This window comes from Passer domesticus, chromosome 1, assembly GCF_036417665.1.
Source record: "Passer domesticus isolate bPasDom1 chromosome 1, bPasDom1.hap1, whole genome shotgun sequence".
Lineage (NCBI taxonomy): Eukaryota > Metazoa > Chordata > Aves > Passeriformes > Passeridae > Passer > Passer domesticus.
In genome coordinates this window covers 29,472,948-29,491,850 of record NC_087474.1, presented here as the reverse complement: position 1 = coordinate 29,491,850, position 18,903 = coordinate 29,472,948, and the positions used below count along the sequence as shown (strand labels likewise).

At 37.1% G+C, this 18,903-nt stretch overlaps 1 protein-coding gene across 8 annotated transcripts in view; it reads right to left on the bottom strand.

Moving 5' to 3' along the window:
• The window catches only part of HDAC9 (histone deacetylase 9), a 452,594-nt gene that overhangs the window by 297,884 nt on the left and 135,807 nt on the right, over positions 1-18,903 (bottom strand). The gene's annotated exons all lie outside the window — the stretch shown is intronic.

Here is an 18,903-nt window from a genome sequence, read left to right as displayed (position 1 = left end):
GTCTGCTATCTACAAGTACAGTTTGGGTCACACTGTAGAGCATCTGTCATTCAAAAAGGGGCTGAGAGAGCTGGGAATATTTAGTCTGGAGAAAAAGAAGGATTAGGGAAGATCTTGTGAATGTATATAAATACCTTAGTAAAGAAGGAGATGGAGGTGCTCAGTGAAAGGACAAGAGGCAATGAGCACAAATTGAAATACAGCCAATTCTGTATAGAAATAAGAAAAAAAATATCCCCCGTATACTGCAAAGGTTATCAAACAGTAGAACAGTTTGTCAGGACAGCTGGTGTATTCTCCATCTGGGGAGATATTCAAAACCTGACTGGACACACTCCTGGCAACCTGCTGCTACTGACTATATATATATATATATATATTTTTTTTTTTTTAATGGGAAAAATAAAACTTTTATGATGAAGTCAGAGTTTACTGAGACACCCCATGCATGAATGGTCCTTTGTGTTCACACTGAGATTCTCCATCTTTTGTGGTGCCCCACATGAGTCAGGAAATCACCTGAACACCTTTCAGTGCAAGACTCATGCCTGAGATCTACACTTACAAGTTCATGGGTTTTATAATTTATTTTGTAAGTAATTTGTGATGGTGGGTCAAACATAGACAGGTTTATTTAAGCAGCCTATTTTGATGAATTTAAACACATAGGTAATAAATTCAAGCCATGAATAGAGTACCTGCTGGTATTGATGTATTGGTGGTCCCATTACAATCCAGCCACTGGTGTCCATAGCCTGCAGAACTCTGCAAGCAGAAGGTATTTTCATTTGAGAAGAACACCAGTCAGATGATCTACTGGAATGTCTTAGATGCTTTTCCCTTCAGTGCAGAAGTTGCACAAGCCCTTATTCTGGCAAACTTTTGGAACTAATAAGCGCCAGATGGAAAGTTACAAGCCTCTGGCACAGATAAAGTGGCCTTCAACCAGCACAGTGTCCTGCAGAGAAGACATGGGCACCATGGGCACCAGTTAAGCCAAAAGAATCTCAAGCCAAACAATCTCTCAGAGGTTTAAATTCAGACTAAGTTCAGGTTTAAAGACCCTTTTTGCTCTACAGACCTAAATCCAGACCCTTTGCACTTCAGTGAAAAATTGCCACATGGATAGTCACTTTCCCTGAGCTGAGTTGAAGCATGCTTTTGTAAACTATGCATGGGGATCAGAGCTTGCAATCTTACAATAATACAACTTCATATAAAGTCCACAAAGACTGAAGGAGAAATGCTCAGCAATTTTCTGAACTGATGCAGGGAATCTGTTCTCACAACTTACGAGCAATATTAACCTTCTTTTATACAAATGCTGGTACCAGTAATATTCAAATGTAAAGTACAAACTGCTTTTTGGAGAGAAAGAAAAAAAGAAACCAGAAAACAAAACCCAAAAAATTTCCATTAAATACTTGGAGAAAAAATTTAAATTATTTTGGAACTTCTATACACAATCTCATTTTGGGGAGAGAAATTTTTTTTTTAAGTTTATATTTCTTTCTAGGTTTTGTCCAGCATATATTTACTACAGCCACACTAAGAGCCATAAAATTGTTTTATTTACTTTATATCACTGTAACATCTAGGACTATATTGTTCACTTGCTGCCAGAACTACAAATACATACCAAGTTCTTCTGAAGTCATGTACATTAGATGAAAGGTAGGAGAAAACTGAAAACCTCAGTACTGTTGTCGTGTCCCTTCACCCCACCACCCCTCAGTCTGAACTAGACATGCTCATTTTGTCCAAATGTGTCAGCAGCAGAATTATGCAAGGCCATGGCTCTGTTACACACTGGGGATCTTGATTTTGCTCCAGAATTACCAAAGTTAAAAGGCCTGGAGCTGGTTTCCATCCCCAACATAGACTTGGCAGCAGATCTGTCTATTTGTATTCCACTCCCTAGGACTGCAGGCTTTGGATGCCACTTGGAGTCCAGCACATGCTGCAGTACCCAACATAGCACAGCTGCCTCCATCACCACAGCTGGGCAGCAGCTGCTGGCAGGGACAGCCCAGGGTCCCAGGCTCCCACCCTGTCACGCTGCAGTCTCTGCAGTGCAGGTACAGAGGCTTCTCCAGGCCAGGGAGAGCTGCCTGTGCGGGAGGCTCTGTGTGTGCAAGTGGTGGAGACCAACAGCTCCGTCCGGCAGCCTCTTCTGTGAGCTCTCCAACACTCCCAGTTAGAGAGCGAAGGCATTGAGCACTGAGTTCAAGTTCAAATGTATGACCTCACCACATGAATGAACTCATAAGACACCGCAAGTATTTTTAGGACAGAATTTTTGGAAGATTTCAGCATTGGTCTAATTCTGTTTCCACTGACTTCAGTTCTGCTATTCTAAAGACGCTACAGTCATAGTATTATTGAAGACAACAGGAACCTGGTAGAAGGTGATATACTCTCTTAAGCTGTCCCACCTTAATATTTTAAAAATTAAATACATTGCTGAAATAAAATTGGGTAATTTAATACTGGATTTTTTCTTCCCTTCTTGCTTAATCCTCTTTTCCTACAAATGTAGATATGAGTTTCACTGAATTTGGAAAATCATGAAGTCATGCCAGTTTACACAAATTTGAAACCAATCTCAAAATACATCAAATGATTAATCAAGATGCCAGACTTCACTCTAATAAGAGTCATGAGCTTTTCAGTTGCAAAATCAGTATCTGAATTAGTATCTGATCACTCCACATCAATTGGAAAAATATACTGAAGAAAAAGACAGCATGTCATCAACTCAGGTATAAATAGCCTCTGGTTCACCAAAACCTTTGTGGACAACAATAAAGTATTAAGTGGAAAGTAAAGTAACTTAAGGTAATTAGATTTAGACTGCTAATTAAGGAAAGTTGTGTTTCAACACTAATAACTAATTTTACCTTCTGTGATTAGTGAAAGCTGATTAGAAGTAAGTATGTTATCTGCTGGCTCTGACACGATTATTGTCCTTCTGAAAAATGCCTAATTAGTTTTGCTGCAGCTACAGATTTCTGTTTAGCAGATATGGTCAGCAACACTGCCAAGCATTCCAATACTCATCCATTATTATGCTCTCCTATAATGTGCAAAACTCCTGTGTAGAATTCAGGAACTTTTGTCATTGTTGGACTGAATTCTGTAAAGGACTGAAAATCTGTGGATTTTGGATCTATGTTCTCAAACATAGCACATGTAACTATAAAGCAAACTCACATTTTCACAGTCAAAAATACCACAAGAATACGTGAAAGTAAAAACTTCCAGAGGTTTCCCTTGATACTAAAACATTGCTAAAGAGGTAGGTAAGTATGGTAACTGTGAAATTACCTAGACACAATTCCATTTCATTTCATTCACTCATGACAAATTATTTGATTGCTCAGACTGAAACATGAAGATTAGACATAGCAGCAGATAGATAAGACAGATGAATCTTTAGAGCAGTTCAGGAAGGGCTGATGACATCTACTATCCAAAGAATCTTTGACAAACCCCTGGTACCCCACAGTGACTAGATAGCAATTCCCCATTGAGAACACACACCAAAGTTCCTCACAAATGGTTTTACTAATGGAAAAAGGACAAAAAAGTTCATCAGAATTAACAGAGGAAAGGACTTGAAATAAGGTATTATGTTCTTGAGGAAGGTGGCAGCTGTAGTTCCTTCAACTACATTTTTCACTTGTGCATATGTTGTTTTTTCACTATATGGTCACCAGCAGCAGAATAATTTCTTCAGAAAAACATTGCAAGGAATTCTCCATCATCAGTGTAATGCTACTACAATGCAAGGCCCACTCTGCCTTGTTTGTGCAGCATGCACCAGAAAAAGTTAGTCCTCTCTTTGTTCATTTAAAGTTAACAACTTATTTCAGAGATCCTACCAATATCATAAAATGAAAAAACTAATTCAGCTCTTGACTGAAGGGGGAACAATTCTATTCTCCTGAACAGTACTTCCTATTTAACTATGGCTGTTCCTGGTCCCTGAAAGAATTCAACAGAGTTGCTCTGTTGTTCTCTTTTTAAAGTAGCACAGAATCTCCCAAGCACAAACTTGCTAACTTAGCTGTCAAGTTGATGAATAAAGTAACTTCCCTGGGAAGGGAGCGCCCTCCAGAAAAACACTGTTGCAGCTACAGATCTTGCTTTGCAAAAAAGATCACAGGAAATGCAGAACCATTTATAGTTATTTAATGAGGAAACTAAGTGAGAAAGTGGAGATATACCAGGGGACACATTGAGGATGTAATTTCTCATATCAGCATGACCTAATATGGATTCTCTTATCTCACTGACAAATGGTTTTTCCAGAAAAATATGGTAATTGTTGCAATACTTTTTCTTTTCTCTCTGTGTTGTCCCTTGTTTTTCCCACATCTCCTCATGCTAAGTTTCAGAGAATTTAGACCACAATTCACAAACTGTTATGTTCACACTTCTGTCTGTGCTGTTCTTCCTACAGGTGAGAGGTTTGTAGTTCTCATTCAGGTGAGCACAGATCATGTTAAAGCCCATTTCAAAAGAGGAAAAATACTTTGCTTTTCTAATTTTTACCTATGACTGTATATGGGCTACAAATTTATGTGGCAATTTCTTACTTACCTAGAGATTTCTACAGCTGCTTTATTGAGTGTTCTATGGGATTAGACAGGGAATCGACCAAATGGAGTCTCTTAATAATGCATATGGACTATGTCAGTTTTATTATTTGGGGTTTACTGTGATTTAAATGAGAACAGAGACAGGCCTTGGCTCTTGCCTACAAACATCAGAGCCCCTTATGTTTATGCTTCTTTTATGAAATATTTTTAAGTTAGAAAGCAGATCTGTCCCCATAGGCCATTTTTCCTTCAGGTGCTGAATCTAAAATCAATGACTGAAATTTACAGGAGAAAAAAGACCTTTGTAATCTTTCCAGATCCCAAATGGGCAACCCCTATTACAGTATGTTTTATTTTCACAAACTAAGGTCCAACAACCATGAAGGGCATGTGAACCCCCATAAACCCTACACACCAGTTCCACTTGAGTGAAATGAAGGGAAACAGGCAGGTTTGCTGAAGCTTAAATAATACTTATTTTCTTGTACTAATTTAACAGGGTACCTGAGACCTTCACCTATACAAAGTCTGTCTCCTCTGCCATCTGCTGGAGCCCTACAATACAAACCTCAAAATCTACTGATTATTATTATTATGTACAATAAACTGGATATATAATCTAATAATTATTTAAAAATATTGTACTCGTATCAGGCTGATCTAGCACAGCAAGCAAGCTTTGATCTTGGATGTACCAGTTAGGTCAGCATTCCATATCACATAGATAAAATTCTTCCAGGCCTTTCAATAAATGAACATTAAAGTTGTTAGCCCACATGCTAGTCTTTTTTACAATATATAGCCAGTTATTCTAATATAGTTCATAAAGTTACTTGAGATGTATCAATTTGTAATGGAGTCCAGACTATTACATTATATTCTTATGTGTTTTTAAAACAAGAGTCAAAAACAAGTTGCAGAGTTTGAGAGTTCCATACTGTCCATATGCCTTGCAGTAAAAATGTCTGTACATGCTGTGTCATGTGAAAATGCATTCTGAATAATACATTTCAGGATCATTTTTACAGGCATGATGTAGACTGCAGTAAATCAAAACAGATTTTCCTCTTCCTAATCCATTTCAGAACTGACCCCATGTCAACAAAGAGAGGCTTCAGCCCCTTCAACTCCCAATGACTTTACCAGAGACTGACTACAACTCCAATTAAACTACAACTCAAATTAAACTCCAATTTTAACATCATTAAAACCATGATGTTGCACATTCTGGAATAGGAATAGAGTGAGTGAAGAACCTACCATTCAGGTTATCCAATGGTTTCATTATATTATCCTGTATTTATCTCAGTTGCAAAATAACTTTATCTGCTCCTTACCTCAGCTGTTTGCCTCCCATAATTTTCAAGGTGTGGGGGAGGAAAAAAATAAATAAAACAACTGAGCCAGCTAAGAAAGCTATTTTGGAGGGGAAATCTGGACAAAAGGAAAAATTATTTTGCTCATATAAAATCCCTATCACTAACAATTTTACTACCTTAGAATCAAAACTACTACAGTCTTAGAAAAGATAACACATCTTGCCAGAGAAGATATTACTTGACCAGAGAAGTGTCTTTTACTGCTCCCACCTAATCAATCTTTTGTTGAATTATGGATCTGACTAACACCATTTAAATATGGTGCAAGGGAAAAACACCTTTGTTCAGTGAGCCAGTAAGAAAATTATTTGTTTATCATATTACTAAAGTAGATATGCTTTAAGACAGATATGGGCACAGAAGACCTCTGGAGGTCCCTCCCAATGCATATTTTTCACTGTTTCTGTAATCTGAAAAAGGCCCACCTAGCCCACAGCTGACTGGAACTCTCCTTGAGCTTACTGTTTTCACATTACCATGAACAAATGTTCACATTACCAGAAATGTGAACCAGACCATAAGAATGTCTATGGGCTACAGACTGCTGGCTGTCAACTGGTGGAGCTCAGCATGGGTAAATTAACACAGGCCCTGGCAGGGTCTGAGGCCAGAGCATTGTGCCAGACAGCATTTTTCTTTTCCAAATTCCACACTACCCATGCTCAGCTTGGAGACTGTCACCTGAAGGAATACTTCCGTGTGTTTTCACTGAGTTAGGAAGTTTTGTGTGAACGAGGAAAGAAACTACAAGTCTTCCTTTTGACTACAGAAGCTAAACACTTCCTGCGATTTGAATTCTCTCCTTGCCCTTTTACACAGATGCTGCTAAAGTCATTGACCAGCGACTCCTGAAATCCCAGGGAAGGAGAGAGCTATGGCTCAGCACCCCATAGCTTCCATGTGAGACATTTCCCCTCTGTGTGAAAGACTAAAGTCGTGTTGACACAGGTTGTTGGGTCAAGCCTTTGCCCAGGACATAGGGAGCCTCTCTTGTGGTATTTGCAGGTTGTCATTTGCTGACTGGAGCAGGCTGTAAGAACTTCTCTCTCTAGATGGCAAAGCAAAATTAATGATATTTCCATTCCCTTTACACTGGCATGACACTGAGTGAAAATCTGATGTGATATGCAGCACTCTCCAGCTAAGTGGTGAGGATCAACAGGACTCCTCCCTGTTGCCAGCTGTCTCTCTAGTGGTGGCACCACCTCAATGTAACCCCCACCCTAACAAATTCGAAGGGTAGGCTTCCTAAGAGAGGAAGCTTACTCTTAGAATAAATTAAAGGTGGTTTAAGCTAGCTGTTTGCACAACCATTAACACACAGCAAGAAAAGAGTAACTAACAGCTCTGCCTTTGAGCTGTTAATTGTTGGGGTTTACACTAGGTTTATTATTTAGGTTGATTGCAGGAAGGGAGCTCATGTTTCCCCAGGAAAGCTGCCACTCTGTTATGTGAGACATCAGCCTTTAACCATGGTTCTCCTTTGAAATAACAAAATTATCCTCAATACGGAAGGACAGAGTCTGGACATCTACCTCAGTGTTGTGGCTGCCCAGTGGATTGAGGCAGGCTTTTGAATTATCAAATAAAGTGCTAATGCAGGAGAGAGGAACAGATATTGCATGCCTAACACTAGTATTTCTCAGTGGGTAACTGGGAGAAGCTGATTACAGAGCTCCCTGCTCCTCAGATACCTCTGCTGGGACTCCTGTCCCCCCTGGAGACAATTAGAGTCTGTGTGCCCAGGATGCTGCTGCGAGAGCTCTGGAGCTGGACAGCACAGTAAGCAGCTATAACAGCATGGGATCTCTCTGGGACACAAGCTTTAAGCCAAATTTATCCCAAGCAGCACATGGGTTTTTTGCTGTTTTCTAACTGAATTTTTGATATAATTTCCCTGGGGTTTAAGTTTTGATTTTCCACTGAAGGAGATATTTGCAATGGAAGCAGAATGGATCTGGCCTGATACATAGTGATACTATTACTGAGTACTTTGAGAAGCAGAATTTTTCAAGTTGGGTAGCTATATTGCTATTTTAGATAACCTCTGAGGATATGTCTGAACAGCAGGATGCTCTGCAAGTCAGAGCTATCCTGTCTTTATATAGTGCAACTATGTTCTTCTCTCAGGACAATTTGGGAAGCACAGTGCAGAACATCTGATTGTACAGCTCTTGGTAGACTACCTAGACCAACAAGAACCAGTCAGAGTAACTCACCAGCAGTGCCCTGAGTTTGAGTTGTCTAGCTATAAATTAAAATATGCAAATAACACAGTCTCATCTTTTAAGGCCACTATGTGACAAAAATAATCTGTGAAACACTTGATGAAATTGTCAATAGCCACAATCAAAAATGCTAGAAAACACACAAAATTCTGTATCCAGTGCAGGATTGAAGGGAAGGTGGGAAATAAAGCTAGAGCTTTGCCCAAAAAAGAAAGAATGAGACATCTTCACAGAACCACCTATACAGCTAGATCATCTATCAAGTATTACCAAACAAGCCACATTCCATAGGGGAGAAAAAAAAGAATCATGACAATGAAAGTGAAATGGCTGTGCACAAAGAGAAAAGAAGGAAAATTAAGGGTATACAGACAACCTAATTGCAGACTTATCCTTGTTTTTCAACATGCCATTATTTTATCTCTCTTTTTCTCACCCTTTTTTTTTCCCCTCAATTCCATGCGGGTATCTCTCACACACACTTTAAATACTGAAATATATAAAATACATTTTCTAATTAAGAATTTCTCTATCTACCTAACTAGAAATTAGAAAGCAGCTGTCTTCCCTCAGATTTTATAGTTGTCTTTTTTGAAATCTATGTTCATACACGAGGTTTCTAAAATCAAGCTAAAAAAAACCCCCTAACCCTATTTCCTTTGTTGAGATATTACAGTCCTTTCTATATGTAGGAGTAGTGCTCTATTCACCTACAACATGACACCTGGCTCTGCAATGGCTACACAAAGATTGTTATTTATAGACCAGGGAAGCACAAACGTCCCTCCCACCTCTCCCAGTGTGTCACAGAGCCCTCACCTAGTACTAGATTCAACATGACAGGTGATAACATAGAAGTAAAAATAACTTGTCAGTATTTCCTTCAAAGTCAGACAATTACTAGCTTAAAAACAGGGACTATCTGTTCTTAATTATGGAAGATTCCAACACGACAGAATACAAACACCAGCACAAGTACTCTCCAACACACACACGTATGTACACACATAGATATGCACACACACATTACTTACACCAGTTTATTTTGGTCAGAAACCCACATGAAGTTGAGGATAACATCAGTTTTAATTAAAATCAGCTCAGTAAATCTGATACTGGATTTCCAGTACTAAATGGAGGCTTACAGGACTCTAATTAGGATGTAAAGGCTCTGTTCCCAGTGGAACAGATCCTCAGTAAACCCCTCTGCCAGTCCATTATCCCCAGCCCAGCATGCGTCATTGGTGCCTCTGTCTATTTTAGCCTTATTAATGGTGTTTAGGCACATCCATCAGTGAATTAGCACAAAATGGTCTAAGGTTTCAGAATGAGGGAGCCACTCACTTCCATCATGTCAGCTTTACCTCTCACATTCCACAAAAATAAATACGTCAGTAGTTTCCTAAGTAAACTGCTCTATATATGTAGCAGGTTTCACAGGAACAAACTGCATTTCAATAACTTTATGCAGCAAACAGGACAGGGTTTTTAGACAGCATCCAGAAACTAAGCTCAACTATACAGGTTTTGAATTACAAGATAGACATGCTCTCAGTACAGGGGGTATCTCATCCTTACAAACATAAAGGAGTTCAGAAACTTCAAGCATCCTGTACTCTTGCTCCTGTAATTCTACAGGCAAATTACAAACGTAAAACCAGACAGAGGAATCTTTAAATAACTAAGGCTTTTTAAAATCACTTTTCTTTCTCAGTATACATCTAAACAGTCATGACTCAGTTTTATTACTTATTCAGTTATCTCTGCTCTTACCCAGAGAACCTCGTTTTGACAGTATCTTAAATCAGAAAATGTTTCATCACCAAAAACTGCTATTTCTATGTTTCTATGGCATGTGACATAAAGTATTTCACCACTACTTGTAATTTGTAACAGCATTATTGGATTAGTCATCAGGACAAAGATTACTTGGGCTGAGCTCCAAGTGTTTATCTTAAAATGGGCAAAATACAGGAATGAAATAAATATAAGGCAGATATCGATCACTGAATCAGAACACATTAATTTTTTGAAGGTCTGCTGCAGTGCTGCTGTCAGGGAATTTTACCACCTCAGTCATCCCACTTAGTCATACTATTTGCACAACATCCTGACTAAGAAATTGATTAAATCTGTTTGTAGAAAAACAAGACCTTAAAGCCAAGAGGAAGAGGAAACTGTGAATAGCCCATTACCTGTGTCTTGCAGTTCTGCAGGTGACCAAGGTTAGGCAGCACCAATTTAGGGCATTCACAGCTGGTAAGCTCTGCTCTAAAAACCATCTAATACAGCAGAGAAGTCACTGATTTATGTACTGATTAGAAACTGCTTCTGAACCTACCCAGGTTTAAATGGACTCAGCTGATTAGCTGGAGTCTACATCTTCTTATGCCTTTTGAAACCATATTCAGTATCATGGAGTGATCCTCCTCACTTGCCAAAATGAAGGTTTGTTAGCATAGGTAAAGAAATTGCTCTAAGAGGCCTTTTTTCAAGGCTTTCTTTTATAATTCCATTGTCATAATCAAGCAATCATTTTCCATATAATCAAAACACAAAAAACCTGACATTATGCAATCACTTCCTTTAATCTGGGAGAAAGGAGTTTGTATTGATGCTAATTGCCTTCCTTGAATCTCTTCTTGTCAACTGATCAAACAAATCTTGATCAAATAGAACATATGGAATATTACTCAGTCTTGCTTTAGCTTGGTTACCATTGTAATAGAAAGTGCATCTCTTTAATACAGCCATATGCATGCTATTTTTCTTTTTCTTCCCCAAAAGGTATGATAATCATGCTGGGATGATGTGGAGAACACAGAAAAGCACAATCTATTAGACTACCCTGAAAATGAAAACCATCTGCAGAGAACTCTATTCCAGTAAGGCCTGTTGAACCTGGAAACAAGAAAGTGTTGTTGGTTTGGGATGGTATAAAAACCTTCTGTCACAAAGGTACTTCTTTACATTTCTACTTATGACACAAGTTATATCTAACAGCATAAATTCCAGCACCCTATTCTACATGACATTACATAATTTACTTGGCAGACAAAACCCTTCACATTCATGGGCAATTATTTATATTTTAGTTCATGCACATGTGTTTACGTTGTCCCATTATGAGTTTATAATAGAAAGGAAAATGATGAAAACTTTTTGAGACATTCTGAAATGTAAAGCTTAATTTAAAAAGAACAGAACTACATGTTGACTGTAGTTTAACTGGTGTAGTTTTTCCATTTTCCCAAGACCACTTAGCAAAATAAGAGAAAATGAAAATGAAATCAGGTCTTTCTGATTTCTAGTCATTTGTTCTGTTCAGTGGATAATAGTTAATTCCTTCACTCCATTTCAGAAAGCTACCCATAGAATATTTCCTATAATTAGCTGAATTATCAACTAAAATCTTAAAGGATCATTAAGGAATAAATGAATAACAGAAGTTAATAACAAAAAGAAAAGTATCAATTGTCGTTTGCATATACCTCCATCATATTTGTAACTTTTAAATTTCAGTAGTACTTGATAAGAAGTCCATTCTTACAGGAAGAACCCAAAATTAATACAAATTTAAGTATTCTTCAGGAAGCTGGGGAGCTTTATGTCAGTTGAGCTTTGCCTTTTTATGAATTCTAAGAATAACACCTAACAAAGCATTCAGACAGGAAAAAAGGAACAATAGCTAAAGTGTTTCTCTAGCTGCAGTTAACACGCAGAGGAATTGTTGAAATGTTGGATGGATCCGATCAATATGAATACTCTATTTACTGCTGTGAAGCAGTCAAGAAAAAATGCTGTGAACATTTAATTACTACCAAGAATCCAGAGAATCTAACACATTAATTTTAAATATTCAATTACCTATTGAACAAAAATCTATTAGAATGCTGTCATGAGCGTAGCGGCTGCTTGTTAACTCTCTGGCATGGCAATAAAACCTGGGCAATGAATGTAATTGTACTAGGGATCAAAGACCTGAGCTCCTACTGAGAAGCAAGTGTATACACTGCCAATATTTCATCATTCAGAGTCACTTTCCCTCCTCTACCTAATATGAAAGCTATAAAAACAAAACCAAAAATCCCCTCAAACTATTATTGTTAAAGCCAAAAACTAATTAGTCATTGCTTCCCAAAGTGTTATGTGAAAAGTCTCTAGAAATAATGGGCTGCATTCTCAAATTTTATAGGTTTACTGAGTCTAGTGTTCTCTGGTATTTCCTGTTTCCCTTGCTAGGGAAGATTGAGTCAAGTTTACAAGTCATCTTGAATAACACACAAACTTTTCAATAAAGGCAATAATCTGTAGATTTATAAAGCATACAGTTAAAATAAAGGCATGGGTGGTAAGCAAAGGCAATAGCAAGAGCTTTTCTGTTGTTTTTAGAACTAAAATTCCTAACATCTTAAATATTTTAGCAGCCAATGATTTGCCATTTCAGTAAGGTTTGGTGATGCACTTTTGTTTTTCTACTTAAAATATCTGAGCTTGAAATCCTAAATACAGGAAGGAAAAATAAATAACACATACATTTACGTCTAGAATACTATTTCTGTATGTTAATGTATAAATGTGATAACAGCTATAGCTGCTAACAATATGGGAAACAATGAACAGCTTTCTCTCTCTTCCCTTGTGAGACATTTCAGCAGATCTCAAAACATGACATATATAAAGAATTCGATAGATTCTTGAAACGCCTACATGTTACTTTTCCTAGCTGTGAACAGAGCTCTGAACAATTAGCAATGAGGAATCACCTTATTTCTTGGTAGCTTTACCTACAATGAAAATGGGGTTAAATGTCATGACCCTTGATCAAAGTCCAAGATGATGATTCAGACCCCTGGCCCCAATATAGTTAATGGAAGTTCTGCTATTGACTTTATTATGTCAGGATTTCAACTCCTGAGATCACTTAATTGTCCCAAACATTTATCACCCTGTTTCTGTTTTACAGCAGAACTAAAAGCATGTCCAGAACTGCAGCCATAATGTGATCAAACACTGCTTTAGTGGGGACCCAAAAGAGCAAAATACCATCTTTCAGAAAAACAATTCCTAGATCAGCCCCTGAATTTGAACACAATCCCAAGCCTTTTTCACTTATGACAGCATCACAGCCCAAGCGTGTGTTGACACACAACTTTGAAATAACTTTTTTAATTTTTAAAATAAACTTTTAGTTTATTTTTATTTTACACAGTCACTATGAATATAATCTACTCAAGAAAATGATCTCCCAATTCAAGATAAATTAAAACTTTCGCTATATCCCTGTCCAAGTGTATCTGCCACCTTCCCAGTATTGTTCTGTTCTCCATTACATCATCAAAAAGGCACAGACTCTCCAAGGACTGTGTTCAGGGAGAAAATGCTTTTGATTTACTTAATGAAGACAATAAGTGCATCTGTATGCTTAGCTACCATCCATATTGTTAAGTTGATACAAATAATAACAACATGCACAGACTCTTTTTTCCTAAATCTTATTGTGTATTCAACTCACACGGGCATAAGGCATGGCGAGTCTGGAAGACTCTGCTGCCTCTTATGGCAATGTGATAGAAGCAGCAGGATTGGTACTGAAGAAAAAGTTAGATGAAAAGAAGAGAAGAAAGCTGGGCAGTTGACATGATCCAAGCCCAAAAGATATCTGTTAGCAGGGCAGAAATTGGTGGTGCTTTGTTTTGGTTTTTACCACTGTGATTTTTTTTTTTTCTTCTGACTACCAAACTGTACAAAAAGTACCTGGAGTTAGTTAACTTGTAATGCTCTGGTTAAAAACATGTTTTCTGCAGTTAAATTCTGCATTGTAAAGATGTCTTTACACTCAGAGTTAAACTCCATTTTTTAATGAGCTACCCTTGGCCTTAAGACACTATAAGAATATGCTTAGTCTCATCATATTACATATAATGTGTTATACATACATGATGCTCTTAGGTAAATTCATGAAAGCTAGAGCTCTAAATTTATCTCTGGTTGATGTTAATTTCTGGATGCAAATGAGGGACATCAGCTGAAGTCCTCTTGTACATGGTCTTGAAAAGACCAGTTCCCACAGAGAAAGTAGAACTTTCTCCCTAAGCAGGGCTGCCTACATTCAGTGATCTGACATAATTCGTGCAGTCTCATAATAGGTGACAAAAAGGGAGAAAGCCATAATGCCTATATATAGTTTTTAGCACTTAGGTTTTAAAAAGGCATTAAAATTATTAAATATTTTAGGAGTTAAATCCAGGATACCTGTTTTGAATATACTGCAGCGTTCTGAGGTTACCAGATTGAAAAACTAAATAGGAATATTATTTTTAAATGTTTCAGCAGCTGAAATCTGTAATTTAGCAAATTTCTTTACACTCTCTACACCAGTAGTTCTGCACTATAAAGTTACTTTCAGATTTATTCCAATAAACTTCTAGCAGCAAATCTCCACTGCTGACCATTTATTTGACCTCTTTCTCGCACATATCATGTTATAATACTGAAATTTTTTATGTTTCTAAAAATAGCAATGCAGAGATTCTGAAATGATTAATGATAGTTAGAACTGTTGAGCTCAATGTAGAAAAATAAAATAGAGTATACAGCCATCCATCTCCTGAAACTTGGAAGATTACTTTTCCTGTTCTGGGATGAGGATATTAAATTTCCTAACAGCTCTCCTCTTACAAGATTGTCAGAATGTCAATGGCTTTATCCAGCATTTGTTCTAACATATAATATTATACATAACTGCCTGGAGGTGCCAAAATACACGCAGAAATTGAAGGGTGGTTTTCTAAAGATATAAACAGGAATGCCAGACATGAGTTTATTACGAAAACTTGATACTCCTAAGACTCAGGAGATCTCCATCACAGCACATGTTCTTGCAAAGCATTCTTCTGTTTAAAGTACTCAGAGATCCTTCACCTTTCCACAGCAGACTACAGCACAATCTGCTTGAAAAAATCTCATTAAGGACTAGACTGCTACAGTAAATATGTGTCATTTTTTACTTCCTTCATACAGCTACCAGTGGTTATTAATGAATTGCATAGAATTAAAACACTGATCTCTAGGAGTCAGTATATGAGTATGTGTTCTGCTGGTAACTTTGCACTGTCAGATAATTAAAAGGATGAAAGCAAAGCAATATGACAGTTACAGTGCTATTACCAGAGAATTACACATACACCATTTTGGAGGGTGACCATAAATCTCACAGAATGCCTTCACAAGACAGCAGAAAGAGGGATGAGGTAGGCACACTCAGAGTGTGATTCGGACCACCAGTTTCAATGACTAGTGAAGGAAAACATAGACTATCCTGGAGCAGATGCTTTTTTTTTCAGATGGTTGAAGTGATGCAAGTTGAATTGTGCTCTGTGTGTCTTAATGCCACTTTTTTCACTTGTTCTTCTGACTCAGAAGACAAAATTCTGCTTTCTAATCGTATTAAAAACAAAACTGACTACTGTTAAAGACGTTACACATAAAGAATATATGTCCAATTCACTTAAACTGAGCCTACCCCAGTGATGAGCTGCATGCCAGCTGTGTCTTACCTATTCTGCTTTTTCAAAGAAGAGAATCACTACCTTCCATTTCCAGCACTTAAGCAGAGGGGGAATAGTGAGCAGCATGGACAGCAAAAATTTTTCCTGCTCCTTGGATGGATAAGCAGATGTAAAAATTGCAACACACAACCTGCTGTGCATACATCTCAGGCAACAGAGGACAAAACAGAGGAGACAGAAAGTCCTCTCTCAGACTGTCATTATTTTTCCCCTGGTCCCCCAGTATTGCAGTCCATCATGTAGAAATAGCACAGTTCATTATGAACAGAATGAAATCACCTGACAAAGGAGCCAAGAACTTAGTTCACAGCCCATTTAAATTCACAGCATTGACATGTGGAACAAGAAGAGTAATTTCTGTATGGGTATGAAGAAACAAAAGCACTCAGAACTTAATGCTGAGAATTTGAACAGCAAAAAATATCAGGGAAACAAGCCAGGACTGTTGATGTGTGGCAGCACAAGAAGTTCTCTTTCATTACAAATTTGCTTGGTGTTCATTGCTGGTAATGTGCAGGTGTCATTGCACTTGACTGAGCTTTTTTTGTAATGAAGGACTGATTTTACACACTATTGAAATTATAATGCTGCTACTGAAAGCAACCTGAAGGATGACAAGCTTAAAGCCATTAATGAAAGAACAAGATACAAATATGTTCCTCCTTCATAGACTATGCAGCTGTTGATCATTCAAGGAGGAAATTTTACTGCTCAAATAATAGCATTTATAAGGATCCTAGAACTATCATTCCTGTTCCAACATTAGCCACATTTGAAATTCTTATAATTTCTTTTACAGCCCTTATAGTTTCAACACATATTAAGTGAAAGCAAGAGTACATGGAATACATGTTTCCTTTACTTGACACTGATATTATAAGGAATATTGAATTCTAAAGAGGAAAAAAATCCCAAATCTTTTAACTATTATCTGGTTGAACTCAACAAAGATAATATACTTTCACTTATTACTTGTTTGATGATTACTTAAATCGATTCAATAAATTATAAATTTAAGGCTTATTTAAAGTTCTTTTGTGAAACTAAAATTGCATTGATAATTATTTAATTAAGCCAGGCAAGATTTAGGTGCATTTGCATGGCTTTTATAATAATTCAAAATGGAATGAATTAAACTCTTGTTGCTTTTCAAATACAGAGATAGCAAATACAATTCTTGGAAACACTCATAAGCACCTTTATGTGTATAGGCAGTGCTTTTGAATTCTATTCATGGAAATGTTTTCTGGAATGAGGCCCTATGGAATAAATAAGTAGTACTCTATTTTTTATTATTAAATATAGCTGAGGAGTGTCTAGTTTTTGGATAACTTCTTTATTCTTTCTGTCTATGAAAGCCAGTGCTTTGTTGGTGGCACATTTTGAAATTTCTGGAACCCATTCATGTAATATTGGGAGTTGTTCTTATATTTATGCCATGAAAAGTATATAATTTCTTTCTGAAGTAAACACAATATGCTCAAATTTTTATTTGCATAAAGAAACACATGCCTATAGGGTCATCCTTGCAACTTATCTTTTTGTATTGAGGTAATTCTGTATATTTTTGTATCTTGACGGTGTTTCACAAGCATATTATTCTGCATTGAAATGCTGGTTTCCTTAATTTTTTGTATTTTTAAACTGTACTCCTTGCATGTGCTTTTCTGAAAATCATAGAGCAAGAAAAAGAAAAGTAGCTATATTTTGTACAGATTCTTTGTGCTAATGCATGAGAACTCTCCTTCCAATACAGTAACAGCTCTCAGATATGTTTCAATAAGTTTCTTGCTTTTTGGTTTGTAACCATTGAATTTTAAATTACTAAGTAACATTAAAATTATGAAAGCAGAATATTAATCTTGCATTTGAATTTGAATGAGAGAAAAGCTATGATTTATAAGTAAAGTTATTTTTAAATGTAAATGATCTTTTCTCTTTTTTTGTTTTCAAAGGGTATTTGGAGACACACAGTTTAAGTCCTTACTGCATTTAAAATAATAAAAATTTTGAAAAGAAGAGAAAGATCAAGATCTTTTCTATAAGAAAATATATCTTGATATTTCCATCAAAATATTCTTATTTCATTCTGGAATTGCCATTCCTCACATTCCATACTGTTTCCAATTTTCATCATCAGAATTTCAGTAAAGACAAAAAGGAACAAACTAAATTTCAGAGTTGGTTTAGTGACACAAAGAGTTTTCCCAGCAAACTTCCTGTGACACCTCTATATTGGGATCAGAAAAGTGAATTAATTCATAGAAGTTGACGGGCAGAGTGATGTGTAAAAACACCAACCAGGATTTCAATTTTTCAGTTAGGATTGTGCATGTTTATTTCAATGTAATTAGGGAGAGAAGGAAATACATGTGCAAATCCCACAGTTTTTTTATTAAAAAGGCTGTCCTGATGGATATGTATGCTTATCTAGACACATGTAAAACACTTTTTCTGATTTCAAACACATCTTCCCTATTGGAGGAGACAAAGCCAAACACTGATACTTCTCTCAACTGATTTTTTTTCTGTCAGGCAACCTGTGATACTCCCAGACTCAATGAGTCCTGAAGGGATGTCAAGAAGGCCCAAGTATCTCAGTGAGAAAGAGATCCTTGGGGATCCTCTCCTCTGGGGAGATCCTGCCCTAAGTTTGAGAAATTGACAAATTTAGATGAGTGGGGCTCACTACAGACCCGATAGGGGAGTTTTAAAGCTCAGGGCTGTCTTGCTTCCTGGTGCACATCTTCACAAGTGGAAGCATCCTGTGTTCTGCAAAAGGGGCTGTGCAGCCCCAGGACTAACAAATACAGCAAGAACATTCTAAAAATTGAAGCATAAACCTCTGCAGCCTTTGCCAGTAAACATCTACCTGTCCCCTGAAGTTGGGCTACTATTGGCAAGACCACTGTGGTCTTTGTGAACTGTTCCAAACAAACACGTCTTGGTCTTGACACCGGGATCAAAATTAATATTAGCAAATAACAATACAAATACTCTCAAGAAAAATATGTGGGATATAGTTCCCACTGAATACCTATGCTACATGGTAGAGGAAATATCTCTAAGGATATTTGTCTTAGATGAGGAGAAATCTACCAGCCATATACTAGATAAGAAG